We start from the raw sequence: 19,554 nt of genomic DNA, 5'->3' as shown, positions 1-19,554 counted from the left end.
ACCCATTTGGAAAACATATCTACGATAACTAAACAAAACTTTTTTCCTTCACACATTTAATTCTATGAAATCCATACAAATAGTATGGAATGGATATGGTGGTATAGGAAAACTTCCTTGCTTGGTTTTAAATGCCCCTTGTGCATGATGCTTGTTACAAGTATGACAAGCTGCACAAAATTTTTGTGTGTAATTTATGAATCCGTATGTTTGGAATATTCGGTTTACTAACTGTACCATTCCCCCCTGTTGAGACATGACACTGCCCATGGCTCAACAAAGCCAAGCATACTGACTATTAGTATATATGTTTACACACTTGTTTTTTGCTAAAGTACATGCCCGCGTTAAAGCTATTAATTTTTCTGCTTGTGCAGACAAGTTATGTGGTAAGGATTGGGCTTTTAAAATTTTAGTGTTTGTAACTACTGCATACTCCACCAGATTTTTTTTTGTATGACCCCTTTTGCATGAGCCGTCCACGTAATATGTTATCTCGGCATTATTTAAGGGCATATTTGTGAGATTTTGTCTAGGCAATGCTAACTGTTTAATTTTTTGCAGGCAGCTGTGTGGTGTGCCATTTGCAGGAGTTGGAAGTAATGTTGATGGATTTAATGTTGTACATTGTTTAATTTTCATATGAGGTTGGCTTAGCAGTATGGTCATACATGAAAGGTGTCTAGCAGGAGAAAGGTATGCCACTTTTGTTTGCAGTAAAATTACTGCAACTGCATGAGGCACTCTCAATGTGAGAGGGTGGAATAACACCACTGAGGCTGAAGCCTGTACTGCCATTGCAGCTGCAACTACTGCTTGTACACAGTGAAGCAAAGATTGCACCACTCGGTCTAACTGCGATGAATAATAGGCTATGGGGCGTTGCTTGTCCCCATGTTGTTGCGTCAATATTGACGTCATATATTTTTGCTTGCAATTTACGGTCTGAAAGAACTGTTTGTGATAATTTGGAAGTCCTAAAACTAATGAAGAAGCTATTAACTGCTTTAACCTGCAGAAAGCCGTTTCTGCTTTAGGTGTTCATTGTAAAATATCTTGTGCTGCCATTGGTGTCTTATATATTAAGTCAGTCAGTGGAGCAGATTCCAAAGCATAATTTGGTATCTAGCTCCGACAGAAATTAGTTGTACCCAAGAAAGACATTATTTTTTTTTGGTTGCTGGTTTGGGTGCTTGTAAAATTGCTGGGTTTTTTTTTGTCTAGTATTTTACCTTTATTGGATATTATATATCCTAAGTATTTAACTTGTTTTTTTTAAAGTTGTAACTTACTTTTGTTTACTTTGTGTTTTTGTGTTGCTAAAAATTTTAATAACGCTACAGTATCCTCTCTGCATTGTTGCTGGGTGGGGGCTGCTAGCAAGATGTTATTTACATAAAGTAGAATTTGACTACCTTTTGGTGGGGTAAACCCTGCCAGGTTGCTAGCCATTTCTTGTGTAAATATTGTTGGGCTCTCACAATATCCCTGTGGTAGACGAGTATATGTATACCTTTTACCCTGAAATGTAAATGCAAACCAATATTGACTATTAGGATGTATAGGTATCGAGAAGAAAGCATTGCTGATATTTACCACAGAGAAATACTTTTGTTGTGGTTTTAAATCATTTAACAAAGTATGTGGGTCTGGCACCGTAGGTGCTCTAGGTATTACTGCATTATTTACAGCTTGTAAGTCTTGTACCATTTGCCATTCCCCATTTGCTTTTTTAACAGGAAATAGGGGTGTATTACATGGTGAATCAGGAGATTCTACCAGTACTCTTTTTTTGAGTAATGCTGCTATTATAGGCTTAATTCCTATTTCTGCATCCTTTTTTAAAGGGTATTGTCTTTTCTGTGGTCTAAATGCTGACTTTGGGGTAATTGTAACTGGTCCTGCTGTTCGAATAAGTTTTACATCTGACTTGCCTGTTGACTAAAGAGTTGTTGGAATTTTACATAAGGCCTTTTTTTTTTTTTAATAAGAATGCTAATCAGCTGTCCTCGCTAGATTGCAAGTGTACAGCTGGATGTGTCTGTGTCAACCAATTCAGTTTTTGTTTTTGTATCCCTTGTTTTGATAGTTTTAAATTAGTCTGTTTTTTTTATTTTGTCACTTTTTTTTTAAGTCTTCCCATTTTACACTTTTATTTTTTGTCAAGCTGACATGCGGTAATTGATTTGATTTATATAATGCAAGGAATTCTTGAGGTAATGAACAGCTAACTACACTGTTTCCCTCAGTATCGCAGTACAAAGTATGCAATACTAGTCTAGTTGCACGATTTCTGAACAATTTTTGCTTATACTTTTTATTAGGTCCTGGTGTAGTACAGTAGTATAGAGTACAGTGTAACAAATGCTGTTGATTAGTGTCGAGGGAGGGGGATTTACTGATGGCTACGTTTATCAGTTTTTTGGTTAATGCCCCTGGACCAGTTGTGACTAGGTCCTGGCTGTACCAGTAAAAAGTTTCACCCTCTGATCGCACTATAAAGGTATTTATTTGTCTTTGTGCCTCCATACCTTGTATAGTTGGAACTACTGCTATGCCAAATATCTGCATAAGGTCCCTGCCCAATAGGTTTACTGGACACTTTGCAGAAACAACAATTTTACTTCTCTGGGTCATACCTGAAACAGGGTCAGTTATTGCTATATCATGGGAAAGTGGTTCCCTGTATAGCTGTCCATTTGCGGCTTTGACTAGTATATAATTAGGTGATTTGGAATGTTTTGGTAACTTGGAGGGGTGTATCAAAGTCCGTGACACTCCTGAGTCACACAGGAATTTGACTTCCCTTCCCTCCACCAGAAGTGTAACTTCCGGTTTTGTATCTGCTAAGTAGAGCTCTAAGCTCAACAATGCTAAGTCCAAAATTTTACTTTTTTTATCTTCCATATCTACTTGCACTTTCTCTATTCCTTCTATCACATTTACATTTGTTTTTTGTTTAATAACTTTTTCTGATGATTTTTGACTTTTGCATGATGTATCTTTACTATCATATAGTCAGTCCTTATCTCCCTTATTTTTTGAAATTACCTTTTTGTTTTGCTTACAATCCCTTGCTAGATGTCCCTTTTTACCGTACTTGAAGCATTTACCTCTCTTTTTCCTCTCTTTAAAATCTTTTGATCGTTTGTCAGACTGTTTGTTTCCCTGAGCATTTTATTTGCCCTTTTTACCTGACTGTAACACAAACACTTTAGCTCCGTCTTCAGCAGTGAAGACTTGCGCCTTCTTTTTCTTTTTACTATTAAAATGTCTTTTAGCATGTTTAGCATATTTAAGTAAGGCTTGTAGCCTCCCTGTTCGATGGTCTATCATATGCTTCGTAATGAAGCTACTAATAGGTGCAATGCAACCTTTCAAAAATGCATTTTTTAATTGTTGTTTATACGGGGAATCATTCGTTTGTTTTTTAGGAACCGTCATACCGCTATGATTATTAAAACATTCTAATAATCTAGCATAATACCCATCTATTGTCTCATTTTCCTGTTGTATGCATTGATTAATGCAAGTCCAGTCTGCTTTAGGTTTTTATTTTTCAGAGATTCAGTCTGTTAGACCTTTTACTCTGTTGTCTAATTCTGCGTCACTATGTGGGAGTGGTTTAAGCTCTGCATTACGAGGATTTCAGGTGCCACAAATCATGTGCCAATTTGGACCTATAATTTGTCTTACTACTTTTTTTACTTCTTCCCCATTCAAGTGGTAACTCAACCTCATGCCTTGTAAATTTTTCAAAAATTTCGTAAAATTAACTTTCGGATGGGGGATTCCCTCAGTAGCTTTTCGGATATCCTCCGGTGTCTATGGTCTATATACTAAGAGTGTTGGGTTTTGCCCTTCCTGTCCTGCCTGAGGATTTGGAACTTCTATAAGTGGGCATATTTTTTCTTTACTCTCATCCTGTAGGTTTCTCTCTATTTGATATGATTCTGTGTCCCTATGTATTTTACGTGTTCGGGACCTAGTTTCAAGAGGATCTCTAACAAATGGTTGTGGTCTTGCTGAAACTTCAGGATAACGCGGAGGCGGACCAGCCTGTCCACTCGCTTCATATCCTGAAAAGGGTAAGGGAGGGGGCAAGGGAGGAGGCGGAGGAGCTGTTGCTATTACCAAGTTATTATCTTCTTTGTCTAAAAATAATGTTTTTGAATTTTTCAGCTTTTGTTCTCTACGATTTGCTTTTTCAATCCACCTATGTGCCTGAGGAATGCCTACTTGGCGTTGCTTTTTTGCCTGACTTCCTGCATCAGATTTAAGTTGCTTAAGGAGTTTAACTAGTGAAGTTTTATCTAGTTTACCATCAAATTCATATTTGTTAACCCATTTCGTATAATACCTAACGTTATTAGAACGTTGTAATTGCATGTATTTTGCGTCTTCGGTTAGGGGCGGATCTCGCGATGTTTTAGTGTACTGATTTCCCATGGCAAAGAAAATGTTACGTAACCCTTTTTATCACGTGATATCAAGTTCTCAGTTCCTTTTCACAGTTTATCTAGAATAACTGCCTACCTTATTCTGTTACCCTGATCTATGACCAAATATACAGTACTTCCTTTTGTCCCTGATCTGCAAAACAAATCTTGACAACAATATACTGTAACCTAGTCCCTGATCTAAAACAGAAAAAAGGCAAATTCTTCCTACCTGAGCCTCCGGTATTGAATCGTCCAATATCCGCTCTTCGGCCACAGATCAGAAAGTGGCCAGCCTCTTTAAATGACAATTCAGTCGGAGGTCTTTTCACCTAAGAAGAACCGTTTTGGTAACTTCTCCTGCTCAGTATTCGACCACCGGTAGACTCTGATCTGCAGCTGTCCGAGGGAATTCCGGTCTGAAGGACCATACTGTTAAATAAAATCAAGAATTCAATACACAGGAGGTTCAGATTTAAAAGTTTCCTAGTGTACACAAGGAGGCAAAAAACGTACAAGTACAGAATTTTCTCTAACATGAAACAGGAAGCACACAATTTTATATAGGTTTAACATTTAAGCTGTGCCCACCTTACTGACGTGATATGTCACAGGGCATCTACATCACTTTAGCTTACAGTCCTCTATTCATAAAAACTGCTGATGCTGCATATTTTAAAAAAGTTTTCCTCTGGTAACAATACGGCCTTGCTATCCACCTGGTCAGACATAATGTCTTTCTGTAAAGTTACTTTTTCAAGGTTTCATATCAGTTCAAATACAATAGCAGATTCAGTATTTTAATACACATCTTTGTTCACTGTTACACTTTCCCACCAGCTGCATGCTATATCAGTAACACATATACAAGGCCAAATCATCCCAGCAGAAAAGAGCAGAAGATTTCATTATTTCACACATTTAATTTCCTGACCCAGCAGATAATCACTTGTAAAAAGCATAAACATTAAAACTTGCTAAGCTAACATCTGCCAGGGTCGAAGGTCAGCTTGCTTTAAGCCACATTGCAGTTTTAAAACTACTTACATTTACACACGAATTAATCCTTTCTGTTATATGATTAATAGAATAAAATGCATTATATACTACTTTGTTTTTAAACTAGCATTTTTTATATATTTAAATACACATTTTTCTAACAGTTCTACTACCTCAAGGGCCATAAAATTAAATACATGTTGTGGACCTGCAGACTGAACATGTTTTGCCAGAGCACTGGTTTCTTTCATGTTAGTGATATCTCTGAGATGTTCTTGTATATGTTCCTTAAAGGGCCTATTGGTTTTACCAATATAAAATGCTTGACAATATCTACAAAAAACAAAATATACTAAATGTCGAGTCTTACAGTCAGCATAAAAATCTATATTAATGTCAAATTTAAGGATCGGATGCTGGAAGGTTGATTTACTGTATATATGATTACATGCCATACATTTTCTACATGGAAATGTCCCTGTTCTTTGTGATATCATTTTCTTGTAATTTTTATTAGAGCTTGCTTTATAGCATAGTTGTCTCTTCAGTGTTTTTTTTATTTTTGAAGGAAAAGTTGGGTCTATCATTTATCACCTCTTCCAATTCATCAATGGATCTCAAGATGTTCCAATTTTTCTCAAACATGCCACAATACTTTTTAATGTCACTTGAATAAGTTATCAGAAACCTGACCTTATGTGTATTCTGCTTATCTGTATGTTGTATGTCATGAGTAGTGGCTGAAAAAAAGGGTCTTGCTCTAGAGTTTCTTCTTTCATAGAGTTCTTTAGTACTATTATCTGTCTCTCTCTTATTATATCCTCTCTCCCTAAATTCACTTTCTAGTAGGGTAACTGCTTTCTGTAAGCCCTCATTGGTGTTGTGAAGTCTACTCATTCTCATAAATTGCTCTTTAATTACATTCTTATGAACATGAGTAGGATGCATACTATTCTTGTGTAGAATGCTATTCCTGTGGCTTGGTTTCCTGTATAAACTAGTGACCATTTCTTGTGGTGAGATTTTCTGGACCCTAACATCCAAAAAGTCTATGTTATATTCAGAATACTGATAGGTGAATCTTAAAAAATCTGTTGTACTATGTAAATAATTAACAAAAGATTCCAGCCTATCTATACTTCCTCCCCATAATAAAAAAACATTGTCCACAAAGCGTGTGTACCATAGGACATCATTGGAAAAATCACTGCCATCTAGTAGTGAATCCATCTCCCATGAGACCAATGTTGGGTTGGCGTAGCTATTTGCACATGCTGTGCCCATAGCCATGCCAACCTTCTGTAGATAGAAGCATTCATTAAAAATGAGTATGTTATTTTCTAGAATAATCTCTAGTAAACTACAGATTAATTCAATCTTTGTAGCACTGTATATCCTTTTGGTATTAAGCAAATCTCGTATCTCCTCAATCCCCCAGTTATTAGATATGACCGTAAAAAGTGAGGTGATATCCATAGTAACAAAAATAAAATCTCTTCTAATATTACTCATCTTATCATACAAAAGTTTAAGGAAAATTTTTGTGTCTTTTAAAACAGTATCACAACTCTCTAATACTGGGTGTAAGCATTTCTCCACATAGATAGAAATAGCTTCTGTTGCCCATCCCCTACTAGAGACAATGGGTCTTATGGGTGGGTAAGTCATGTTCTTATGGACCTTAGGTAGTCCATAGATTATGGGTACCACAGGATATTCTACCTGAAAATAGTTAAACAACTCCTCAGTGATCTGTTGAGATATAAACAGATCAAAGATGAACACTGACACTCTATCCATAATAGCCTTTGCTTCCCTGTTAGAGCTAGAAAGGTAAGTATCTGTGTCACTCAATAGTTGCATCATTTGCTGTACATAAAACAATTTGTCCATGACTACTACCCCTCCACCTTTGTCTGCGGGTCTTATTTCAATACTAGATAGATCTTTAAGTTGCAACAGTGCTTCATTCTCATTCCTATTTAAGTTGTAAAGCATAGGTATTTTCCTTTGATCAAATTCACTTCTAATTTCTTTCCCACAGACAGACACAAAAGTTTCTATAGTAGGATGTGGTTTAGGTATATAGACACTAGGTTTCTTAAAAATAGTTCCATTCATCATATTATTATCCTTGAACATTGTTTTAAGAGTCAATGTGTGTGCAAACAGTCTAAGTTCCTTTAACAACTCATAAACAGTACTGTCTTTTGTGCTGAAATAAATGTCAGTCCCTTTTCTAATAATGATTTCTGTGCTCCAGTTAATTCTAAGCTAGAGAGGTTAATTACCAAGCTTTCCCAGTTTCTGCTGCGTGTTGTCATCATATTCGAATGAGGCCCTCCTTCCTTCCTCTGTTGTACTTTCCCCTTCTGTCGCCTGCTCTTGGATCTCTGTCTGATAGGGAGAGCATTGTTGAGGACGAAGGGTAGAATCGATTTTTGTGTTGTTTCCTTCACCTCTAAAAAAGTTGGTGTATTAGAGTTTGCCCCTTTTCTGCAGTCGTTGGCAGTATTAACGTCTGTGCTGCTGTTGTTTGAAGCAGAGCTTCTTCTTTCACTTTAAAATGTTTTGTGGCATGTTTGAGAAAAATTGGAACATCTTGAGATCCATTGATGAATTGGAAGAGGTGATAGATGATAGACCCAACTTTTCCTTCAAAAATAAAAAAAATCACTGAAGAGACAACTATGCTATAAAGCAAGCTCTAATAAAAATTAGAAGAAAATGATATCACAAAGTACAGGGACATTTCCATGTAGAAAATGCATGGCATGTAATCATATATACAGTAAATCAACCTTCCAGCATCCGATCCTTAACTTTGACATTAATATAGATTTTTATGCTGACTGTAAGACTCGACATTTAGTATATTTTGTTTTTTGTAGATATTGTCAAGCATTTTAAACCAATAGGCCCTTTAAGGAATGTATACAAGAACATCTCAGAGATATCACTAACATGAAAGAAACCAGTGCTCTGGCAAAACATGTTCAGACTGCAGGTCCACAACATGTATTTAATTTTATGGCCCTTGAGGTAGTAGAACCCAATATCCGGGAAGCGGATATGAGTAACATTGTAGAAGTAGAACAAAAATGGATTATATTGCTTAAGGCAGACAGATTTCCAGGTTTAAACAGTGCAGTGTCATTAAAACCTTTTTTGAAAGCAAGGCACCTTAAACACTGATAACATCAATGACTATGTTGTATATTTTGTAGGAACTATAGAATGTTTTATGTAATAAGTTATATACTGGTGTTTTTACTTTTATGTGAAATTTATATTGCTTTTAACATGGCATATATTTTAATGACTGAATTAATGATGTCATGAAAGAGGAGCTATCTGACTGGTAATGACGATTTAAATTTAGAAACTGTATGTGTGGTAGTTAGAGTCTGAAGAAGCGATTTGCTATTTATCGCAAAAGAGCTTACTTTATTAAACTTTCATTTATTTTTTATCAGCCGTGGTCAGTTCATTTCTATTCTTTTACATTTTATGCTTTGAGGTAAATACTGGGCATTAACCCAGTCCAGGAACAATCTTTCCTTTAGTATTAGCTTTATGCCTGCTCTGCCTTGTATAGTTGGCTGGCATGTGTCATAGTACTTGTTTACCATACGCTGACAGCTTCCCATGTTTAGGTCACTGGATTTGCTCTCACTGCTATGTCACACTGGCACAATCAAATGTTGCCTTGCATCTTCTGTATGGTTAGAGATGTCTCACATACCCATCCTTGCCACTATACCATAACACATTGCATAAGGAGAGTTCCTCCCATTTCTTCCATGGTACCAGCTGTCCTACAGTGGACCCCCTGCATTCTCCTCCTACATACTCACAGGGGACATGAGTAATAGCCATATTCTAATGACTATTGTAGCCCACTTCCTTTAATTGAACCTCACCCTGTATTGTGCCTGGTCAGACATATTATCCAAATAAACACTACATACCTAAAATGTTTTGTATTTCTCTAGCTACTTTTACAGCTGTAACCCATACATGAACCTGAAGCTAAGGTTTTCCTCTGCTGTGTCTCTTTCTTGCTATCCTTCCTTAATATGTTTATTTGATGTTTGTTGTTTCATGTCTCTCCATTTACATTACTCTTTTATGCAGTGTCAGCCACAGCTGTGTTTCTGATGCAGCAGTGGTCACAATACCATCATCTTGATCTGCTATTTCCTGCTGGGGCTCCAGCTTTCTTCAGGGCTGCCACTCAATGGGGAGATGTATGTCATCCAGTGGGGTGTGATCTGGGGAGTTCCATTGTAGCTTCCCAATGGTTTGTCACATCAGAGGTGCTGTTGTACCCTTTGGAAACACTACTATTGTGTGCTAGTATGTTAACAGGCAGGAACTGAAGGGAGTGGTGATGTTAGACGTGGACTGGTGGCTTGACATCCACATTAGCCACCTGGAGAATGTCTTTGTGCAACTGGCAGAGTCGAACTACTGCCTGGCCCTGACCAGCATGCCAGCAGAGTCAAGACCCGCCAAAGATGGTGGCTGTGAAGAAGATTGACCTCTGGCTGTGTGCTACCCTAGGCAGCATGAAAGGGAGCCATTATCCCACCCTATCATAGTGTTACCCTTTCATGTGTTTCACTTGCATTCCCTTCCTTGTTTGTAGTCCAGTCTTCCCCTTTAACAAATGTCCCCCCTCTGTCTGTCTGCGTCTCTCCATTATGTCCCTCCCTGTTTTGTGGCAGCACCTCCCCATTGGTCTTTGTCAGTGTTCTATGACTGTTTGTCTGCTGCTGCTACTACATTCCTGATACTATCTTTCCTTTACACACCTTCCCTTACTTACTTCCCTCAACACTTCTTAAAAAACATGCACTTGTCTCACAAAAAAAAAATACTCTTTCTTCCCCACCCCATACCATTCTTTCCTTCCTCTGTGTGTTTCTGTGTGTTCCTCTGCTTGCTCTTCTTCCTTTCTAACTACACACCAGTTTCTTCCCCATTTTAAATAAATAAATTGCTAGGGACTTTGCTGGGTGGTCCTAATTACAGCTAAACAGGGGTCCAGGGAAGTAAATAGTGTGGGAAGAAATAGCCAGGGAATTGTTATGGCTAGGCTTGTATAGGCCCTAGGGCCGATAGCCTAGTACCAACCTATGAACCTATGTACCTGTCAGCAGTTTGTATAGCAGAGTGAATCTGCACGTGTGGACAAGCACAGGCACAAGTATGCAACATGCGTGCCACTGAGATTAGTGGGTCACGTGACCATTACTTTGGCATGATCTTCTATTTGTGATTTTTACCAGAGGATTCCCTAATTACTCATTGTTACTCTAATTACCTCTTAATACATTGTTAATTACGGGACATATCTCAAACCTTTGACTGTGAGAGTTAGCCACTGTGCAACCACATAAGCAAAGCTCTAAATCCCAGAGTAAGTTTCTAGTAATGATTTAACTCAAGTAATAATAATAAAACAAAATGTAATCAACAAATAAAGACCTTATCTCAACTGAAATGGGCATTAACAGCTCAGCTGAAGTTTCTTCCCTTCTTTGCCCTGTTGCACACTTGCCCTTGTGAACAAACAAATAACTTAAGGCTATTTTCTTGGACTGGTATAGTGTAAAACTTAGCTCCTTTATTGCAGGCCAGTGTAACTAGATTATATATTTGGCATTGTAGTGACTAGCTTATTTACTGCTGCATAGTCCATGACATCTAACATCAGTAGCTAATCTGGTATTTCCAAGTCTGTAGGTTTTTCTGAAAAGATAACATACTTAGTGGATGAGCATTAATATGGCTCTTGTCTGTCTGCCTCTGTCTGTCTGTAGGCAGTCTTAAATTTGTATGCGTCATATGCCTTCTGTAACAATGCCCAAATGTGTACTCTTGTGAAACTGAATTGGGGAAGAAATTAAGGTTGCCACCTTTTAAGCAGGCCAAAGTGGGACATGGGGGTGTGGCCAATATGACACTAGCCACACCCTCTACCATGACATCACCACCAGAGTGGTGAAGGAGATGCTGTTATCTGCTGGAGTGGCTAGCTGGTTGGTGGGAGTAGCAGCTGGATGGACGAATGACTGGATGGATGGCTTGATGGATGGATGGCTAAATGAATGGATGCATGGCTGGATGGATGGCTGGCTGCAAGAATGGATGGATGGCTGGCTGCATGAATGGCTGGGGGCTGGATGGATGGCTGGCTGGAGTGTCTAGCTGGTTGGTGGGAGTAGCTGCTGGATGGATGGCTTGATGGATGGATGCCTGGCTGGATGTATGACTGGCTGCATGAATGGATGGATGGCTGGCTGCATGGATGGCTGGCTTGCTGGATGGATGGAGGATTGCTGGCTGGCTGGCTGGCTGGAGGAGGATGGCTGGCTGGCTGGTTGGGTGGAGGAGGAGGATGGCTGGCTGGCTGGCTGGCTGGAGGAGGATGGCTGGCTGGCTGGCTAAAGGAGGAGGAGGATGGCTGGCTGGAGGAGGATAGCTGGCTGGCTGGCTGGATCGCTTCTTATAAAAAAAAAATAAATTTCGGTCATTTTTTTAGCGACTGTAGAAGCGCTTAAAATAAAGTGCTCCTACAGCTGCGATCTTTGCAGGTCTCTTCCTGCCCCAATCCCCACCCCTTTCATGAATTGCAACCAATTTCTGCATGAATTAAAGCACCCGGACCCAACAGGCAGCAGCTTTGCCTGCAGGTCCAAGTTGGCGACGTAACTGAATTGCCATGAAAAAGCCGGAAGTAATTGCGACTTTTCCACGGCAATTCAGTGCAATCGCAAAAGCGGGACTTTTCAGGTCCCACTACTTGATACAGCAGGCAACAGGATAAGGTGGCTTAACCCGTGAGTGTCCCGCTGACAATGGGACGGTTGGCAACCTTAGAAAAAATGTATTTAATGAAATGAAAAAATCAATGTTTTTTTTTCTATTTAGTGTATATAAGTGCAATATTTACAAAATCTTTGAATACCAAAAATTCTAACAGAATTCTTCCATGTCTACTTTTCTGTCATTCTTCTCACCAGGCATTTGTGTGTGTGTGTGTGATATATATATATATATATATATATATATATATATATATATATATATATATATATATATATTGAGACCAAATGACTGACACTTCACTTCCCCTAAAACTCATTTCCCTGACAATTAGTACGGGCAGTGTGTAGAGCACTGTAAGGCAAGTAAAAGGAATATGTACTTTTCCCCACTGTAGTGTGACCCTGGAATTTGTGTATATAATTTGGGGGTTGTGGGGGACACAGTCTCCCACACTGGGGGTGTGGGGGGTGTAGCCCCCTACCTAGTTTGGTTTTACTGAAAAATATAAAACCAAAGAAGAAAATATAAAATCAAACCAGATGGGGGGCTATGCCACACACCCCCATAACTATATATACCAACTCTAGGGTCACGCTACAGTAGGGAAAAGGACGTATTCCTTTTACTTGCCTTACAATGCTCTACACACTGCCACTACTAATTGTCAGGGAAATGAGTTTTAGGGGAAGTAAAGTGTCAGTCATTTGGTCTCAGTCAAATGTATGTATGTATGTATGTATATATATATATATATAAAATATACACACACATGCACACGTACATATATATATATATATATATATATATATATATATATATATATATGTGTGTGTGTGTGTGTGTGTGTGTGTATATATATATATATATATATATATATATATATATATATATACACACACACACACACACACACACACACATATATATATATATATATATATATATATATATATATATATATGTACACACACACAGTGTATATATGCATATATGTATACATGTATGTGTGTGTGTGTGTGTGTGTGTAGATATATATATATATATATATATATATATATATATATATATATATATATATATATATATATATATATATATATATATATATAAATAGATAGATATATGTGTGTGTGTGTGTGTGTGTGTGTGTGTGTGTGTGTGTGTGTGTGTGTGTGTGTGTGTGTGTGTGTATTTATATATATGTATGTATTTATAGGAGCTTTTCATTAAACCTTTGTTTTCATATCCACAGGCACATAAGTATTGTTCTCATTTTGTCTACATTTTAATCTTACTATGAACAAAAACATTTCAAATGTTTTACGATATTCCAACCATGTCAAGGATTTTCAAGTCTGAGGCAGTCAGACTACCTACAGTTCCTGTTTCTTTTATCTCTTTGAAATTCAAAGTTGCTTGCAAATGTTGAAACTTTCAGAAACCATAAGTCCTCTTTGCCAAAAAGCACATGTTATATCTTGAACAGAAAAACACCTGTAACACTTCAAAGTTTTGCTAAGAAATCTAAACTCCTGGGCAGGGTATAAGCAGTGCAGTAATTACATATTAACTGGTAAGCAGTCCAGAAGCTTTTTCCTAAGAATAGCACAGTAAACCACACATGGAGAAGCAGTTTTAGACTAGTCTGGGCTGATTAGCAATTACATGTTCTATATAGCTTAATTATTTAATTGTTGCTCTGAGTACACTATAACACCTGGAAATGATAAAAATATACTGTAGCATGTCATAACAATTTCTTACTTTAAAATGGTAATGTCTCTCCATGTATGACCCAATACTCTCCTGTCTCTCCATGTTGCCTTCTCACATTCCCTGCTTATATTTAGGATACCTGACTCAAGTTCAAATAGATCCCTTTCTAGTATTCCTGATATTAGTACCACCTCAACAGGGAATACTCTTCCTTTGTGTTTTTTTTTTCTGGCTGTGTTATTCTGCATTCCTTGTAATGAATCTGAAATGCCATACTTTATCATCGTTCCAACTTGCCATATATCTTTTCATCATGTCAAACATATATTCAACACCAACTACATAACAATGCCTGAACATACTGCCATGAAGAAAAAGCTTCTGAGCAAGCTGTTTCAAGAAAGAAAATCCAGAACATAAAAAGTAGATCCTAAACTTTCTGTGGTACCCTCAACTGCATACACTCACTCCAAAGTCACCAAACCTCTGGACAATTTATATGTCTTTGTTGGAAGTATGGGATACTCCTTTTATGAAATATGTTCAGATTTGTGCCATTGAGTTTTAGATTTCTGATGTACGATCTGCTTATTGTTATGTTTCAGATCTTTGTGTAATCTAAAAAAAATGTATAATTTATTTCCCAACACTACTCAATGTTATGTGTGGAAGTACTGAACAGGACTGATTCTAGTTCTGAACTATGCCATAGTCCATATTTTAACCTTTTCTTTGGAATATACTCCATTTTCTGTGACTAGCTATATTTTCTTGTCCAGTATGTCTGTACTCTGTTTCTTCTGTTTCTCTTCAGAAAGGTTAAGCTGCAACCATTTCCAATATAATTCTTCTTCTTCTTCTGTTTACATCCATTTATCCAGCTACCCTAGGCTTCCTGAATCACTTAACTATCTTATATTTTGTTATCTTCTAGAACAAAGCCATTCCATTTTTCACTACTCTTCCAAAAATGACATTTCTCCACATCGGACATGACCCCTCATTGCTTCAGGTTATCACCTATACTCTCATTCTTTCTCAGTATCCTTCAAATGATCCTCCTGTCCATACTTCCTACTCTCTGACTATGCAACATAACCTAATATCTTTCTTCTATGTGTTTTATCTCCAGTACCAGCAAGTTTTTTTTCCTTAAAGGGACTCACTGACACCTTAAAAGTGATGAAAATAATACCTGGATCCCTAATACACTCTGCCCTCACCCCAAATATTTCATCCTTTTGGCCTTGGCCCCATTTCTGTCACACTCTCCTGTAAGATCAGTCATTGAGCTCATATTAATTTTATTTCTCAGTTTCTCTCATGTAAGTTCCATCCTAGCGTATCTTAAATCCTAAAATTACATATTACAAGTATATGAATTTGTATATTTTCATATTATACTAAACACTATCTGCTAACTGTTCACCTATGTTTTTTTATTTTATTCATTTGTTAACCAGGCAAACCTACTAAACACAGAAGTCTTTTTTCAGGGGTGACCAGGAAATACTGTATGTTTAAACAAATTGCTCATTCATATACTTTTGAAGCACGGACTAATGGAATCAACACCAGAAATATTGAAAGAATAAAAAAATAATCTCATGTGTTTGCTAAATTGCTAGAATTTAACAGGTTGCCTTACAAATTAATTCTTAAGTCACTGATCTGTGCTCCATTTCTTGGGGAATCAGTAAACATTTTGCTCTGTTGCATAACTTTTAGCCAACTTTATACCTGGCAGTAGCAACCACAGCACTGAGTCTTGCGGCAACCCACTTTTTATAAGGTTTTTACTGGATAAGGTTCTCTTATCTCTTTCTTCCGCTTCTTGTCTACCAGCCAACTACCTACTTATTTAGCCATTTTGCAGTCCACACCTGAATTTTGTAGTTTGCCTAATAGCCTCCTGTATGACATAATATTGTAAGTTTTTCTGATGTCCAAACATCCAAAATGTTTTGGATTCTTCTCTCTGTTTCTGTTTTCACACAGTTGTGGAACTGCAGAAAGATGGACTTGCAACGTCCGCAATGCAAAGCCATGTTGAATGCTATGTCTCAGCTTGCTGGTAGCCATCAAGTCTACTACACTGGCTCTTGGTATCCTTTTCATTATCTCTCCCTGAGGAGAGACATGAGCATGCTTACCACTCTAGAGTTACCTATAGATGTACCACAGGGGATATAGTACTTTTCAAACCCACTATGCACATTAGCAGTACTGCAGCCAACTTAAATAATTTCCAGACCTTAAGGAGATGGTGCAGACTGTGCATTTTACCACTGGCCATCCAGTGACTTTGCCAGTTCTTCAACAAAACAGATGGGAGGCTGCTGGATCTCTGCACATAACTTTGCTGACCTCCGTCACTCACAAAGTCCTTCACAGCTTCCTGCACATGACTCTGCAGAGCTCCCTCACTCACAAAGTTCTTCACAGCTTCCTGTACATAACTCTGCAGAGCTCCCAACATCTTCCTGCACATAACTCTGCAGAGCTCCCTCACTTACAAAGTCCTTCACAGCCTTCGGCCCTGATACCACTTTACCTGGCTTCATCCTTTCATGTCATGTCAATGTCAATTTTCTGCCAGTCTGCTGTTTTGTAAGGAAAGAAATAAAACACTCACTAAGCAGCTACATTTTATTTTCCACCTGCTTATGCCATAATTCCTTATTTCAAAACCTTGGTTAAGTTACTACTTCTGCATTCTCATATCACATTTGGAAAAATATCCTCTAGTGTCCATTTCTCTGTGCATAGGACCAACTTTTTTCTTTTTTTAGACACCTTTATTGAAGTATCACTTGTCACATAGGCAAGATAACATGTATATAAAAGAAAACAAACCATATTAACTTGTTTACAGTTACAAACATAATACATAACATATATTCTTTCAAATAATATAATCAATCCAACATTACATAAATTGGTCAATTCCTACCTTCCCTTAAACCTCGTTCCTCCTCCAAAACATGTTTCTTAGTGTATTGTTCCCACAATTTCCATTTTTTCTATGTAATTTGTTCCCACCCTTTTCTAAAGATCCCATTTCCAGTTCTCTTATTTCTGTTACAATATTCATTACTTCAAATACAGTTGGTCTAGACTTTGATTTCCATTTTCTAGTAATTGCTATTTTGGCAGCCACCAGAATTAAACTTAGCAAGGCCTTACTATGTCTAGGCAATTCAGATCCAAATCCCAGCTCAAAAAATAATTTCATTAGTTACATTCATTTGCTCGCTCAGTATATCTGATACAGTACTGTGTAGAGAATGCTAAAGTCTGCCAACTCATTACACTGTCAAAACTATGCTCCTAGTTACCTCTTTCTTCCCCATCACACCTCCACCATTTGCCTTTTACCTGTGGAAACAATTCTTTAGTGTCTGCTTGGAGTATAAAAATATCTATGCAAAGACTTCCAAGCAAAAATCCTAAAACTTCTTGACTTAGTTGAATATTTGGAATCCATACAATATGTTCTCCCATTGTTTTTTGTGAATTGCTTATCTATCCGATCTTCCCAATCTTTTCTGACCTCCTCTGATTGATTCCTATAGTTATCATGTGGTATTGTATATGTCCTACTAATTATCCCTTTTGTAACAGCAGCTGCTGTTCTAGATTCAGCTAAAAACACTACCAGTTCAGGTCTTTCATTTAGGATTCCCTTATCCCTTTCATTTTGCCTATACTCTGATATCAGTCCCTGATTGGGAAGGCAGTCTCTAGCCTGCAATCCAAATGTCTTTTTGGCCTCTTCCCATTCTATTACCTTTCCCTCTCTAATTATTTTTTCCAATACCTTGGTTCCTTTGCCAATTTTCTCTAGTAAATTACATCTCCCTCTTGCCGATTTTCTGTACCCATAATTGCAGTCATCCCTATTAGCAGAGTCTCCTTTCTCCATTCCCATGTTGGCTTAGTTCTTAGAATACTTTCTGCTACTTTATGAGTATATGACTGTTGTTATCCTTAAGGATCTGCTTCCAAAATACCACCATCTTCTTATTTATTGAATTTCTTCCATGATTTATCATTATCGCTATAGCATTCTGCTTGTGTTATGTGTAAGTGCCTTAACTGTGTAGCACTGTAGCTCTAAAAATCTTTTCAAATCAAATAATCCCAAACAACCTTGTTCTGTTGGATGGATCAACTTATTCCATTTGACTCTTGCCCTCTTCCACTCTCAGATAAAATTCTTCAACTCTTTATTATTACTATCTTCAGCTTCTCCTCTGGCTGATACAAATATGCCTGAACTGTATAGAAAATTAAAGGGACTAAAAATGTTTTACTGTTTGTATCCTGCTATCAATATCCATGGAAAAGAGCTTGTAGTTTCTCATTTTTTTGTATTATCTTTTGTTTGCTCTCAACCCACATATCCTTAGCTGCCATAACAGAATCCTTTTCAACCTGTAGTCCTACTTCATTTTATCATGTCCTCATAGATATGGGTATTGCTGAACCAATTTGTGTGTGGGGACATAGTTTACAGCTATAGCCTTTGTTTTATCTTTATTCATGCTGTATCTTGAAAAAACCTGAAACTGTTCCACAACACTGAGATGTCCTTTTCTAGTTTCATCAGGTACAAAATAAAGCCAAATTTTCTTGATTACCATACCAACTATATCCTTGAATTCCTGAACATTTGCCAATGGTTCTAAATATAATGCATATAAAGGGGAAAGAAGACACACCTGCCTGGTTACTTTGTTCTGGCACAACTTCTCAGAGAGGAACCCTCCCACTTTGATTTTTGCCTCCAATCCCTCACACATCCTCCCAAGTAACCATATTGTTTAAGAGGATGCAAACAGTCCCATTGCCCTACTCATACAATCCCAGTTTACTCTGTTGACTGCTTTCTCTGCATCAAGACCTACCAGCAACAGCAGTATTTTATTACAATCTGCTTCCCTCTGGATCACCATTGTTTTATTAATCTTGTCAAATGTTTGCCTCCCCTCGACAAAACCATATCAATCCATACCTTTCAATTTTGGAAACACCTTTGCCATGCTTTTAGCCATCATAGACATAAACACTTAATAAGCATGGTTTAAAATTAAAATGGGCCTATATGAAGTTGGATCTGATGTGTCTTTACTGTCTTTAGGTATTACAGACACCACAGCTTTCTTTTCAGGATACATGTGGTTTCCTTCCTTTTAAAATACTGTTAAACAAAACCTTCCAGCTCTTTATCACTTTCATCCCTCATAGCTCCAAACTTTACCAGGAATACCATCTGTTCCTGGAGACTTTCATGCAGATTGGTTGTACATTACTGTTTTTATGTCACCTCCTCATAGCTTAACTGTTTGTTGTTGAGCCTCATCTATCTCTAATTTTTGCATACTTAAGTATTTTTCTTGGTTTCCACATTTCTCTGCTTTACTCAAATTTTCATAAAACTTCCAAAATATCTCTAATACCGCTGTAGAATCACTGGTTATTTTTTCTTATTATAGGCTCCCTGAGTTTGGCAAAAACACTTTCTACTTTCTGTTGCCTAAGTTGTTATGCTAAAAGTTTT

This window comes from Protopterus annectens, chromosome 6.part0, assembly GCF_019279795.1.
Source record: "Protopterus annectens isolate FY-2018-M chromosome 6.part0, PAN1.0, whole genome shotgun sequence".
Lineage (NCBI taxonomy): Eukaryota > Metazoa > Chordata > Ceratodontiformes > Protopteridae > Protopterus > Protopterus annectens.
The sequence above is the reverse complement of the archived record's forward strand: the minus strand, read 5'-3'. Positions refer to the sequence as shown.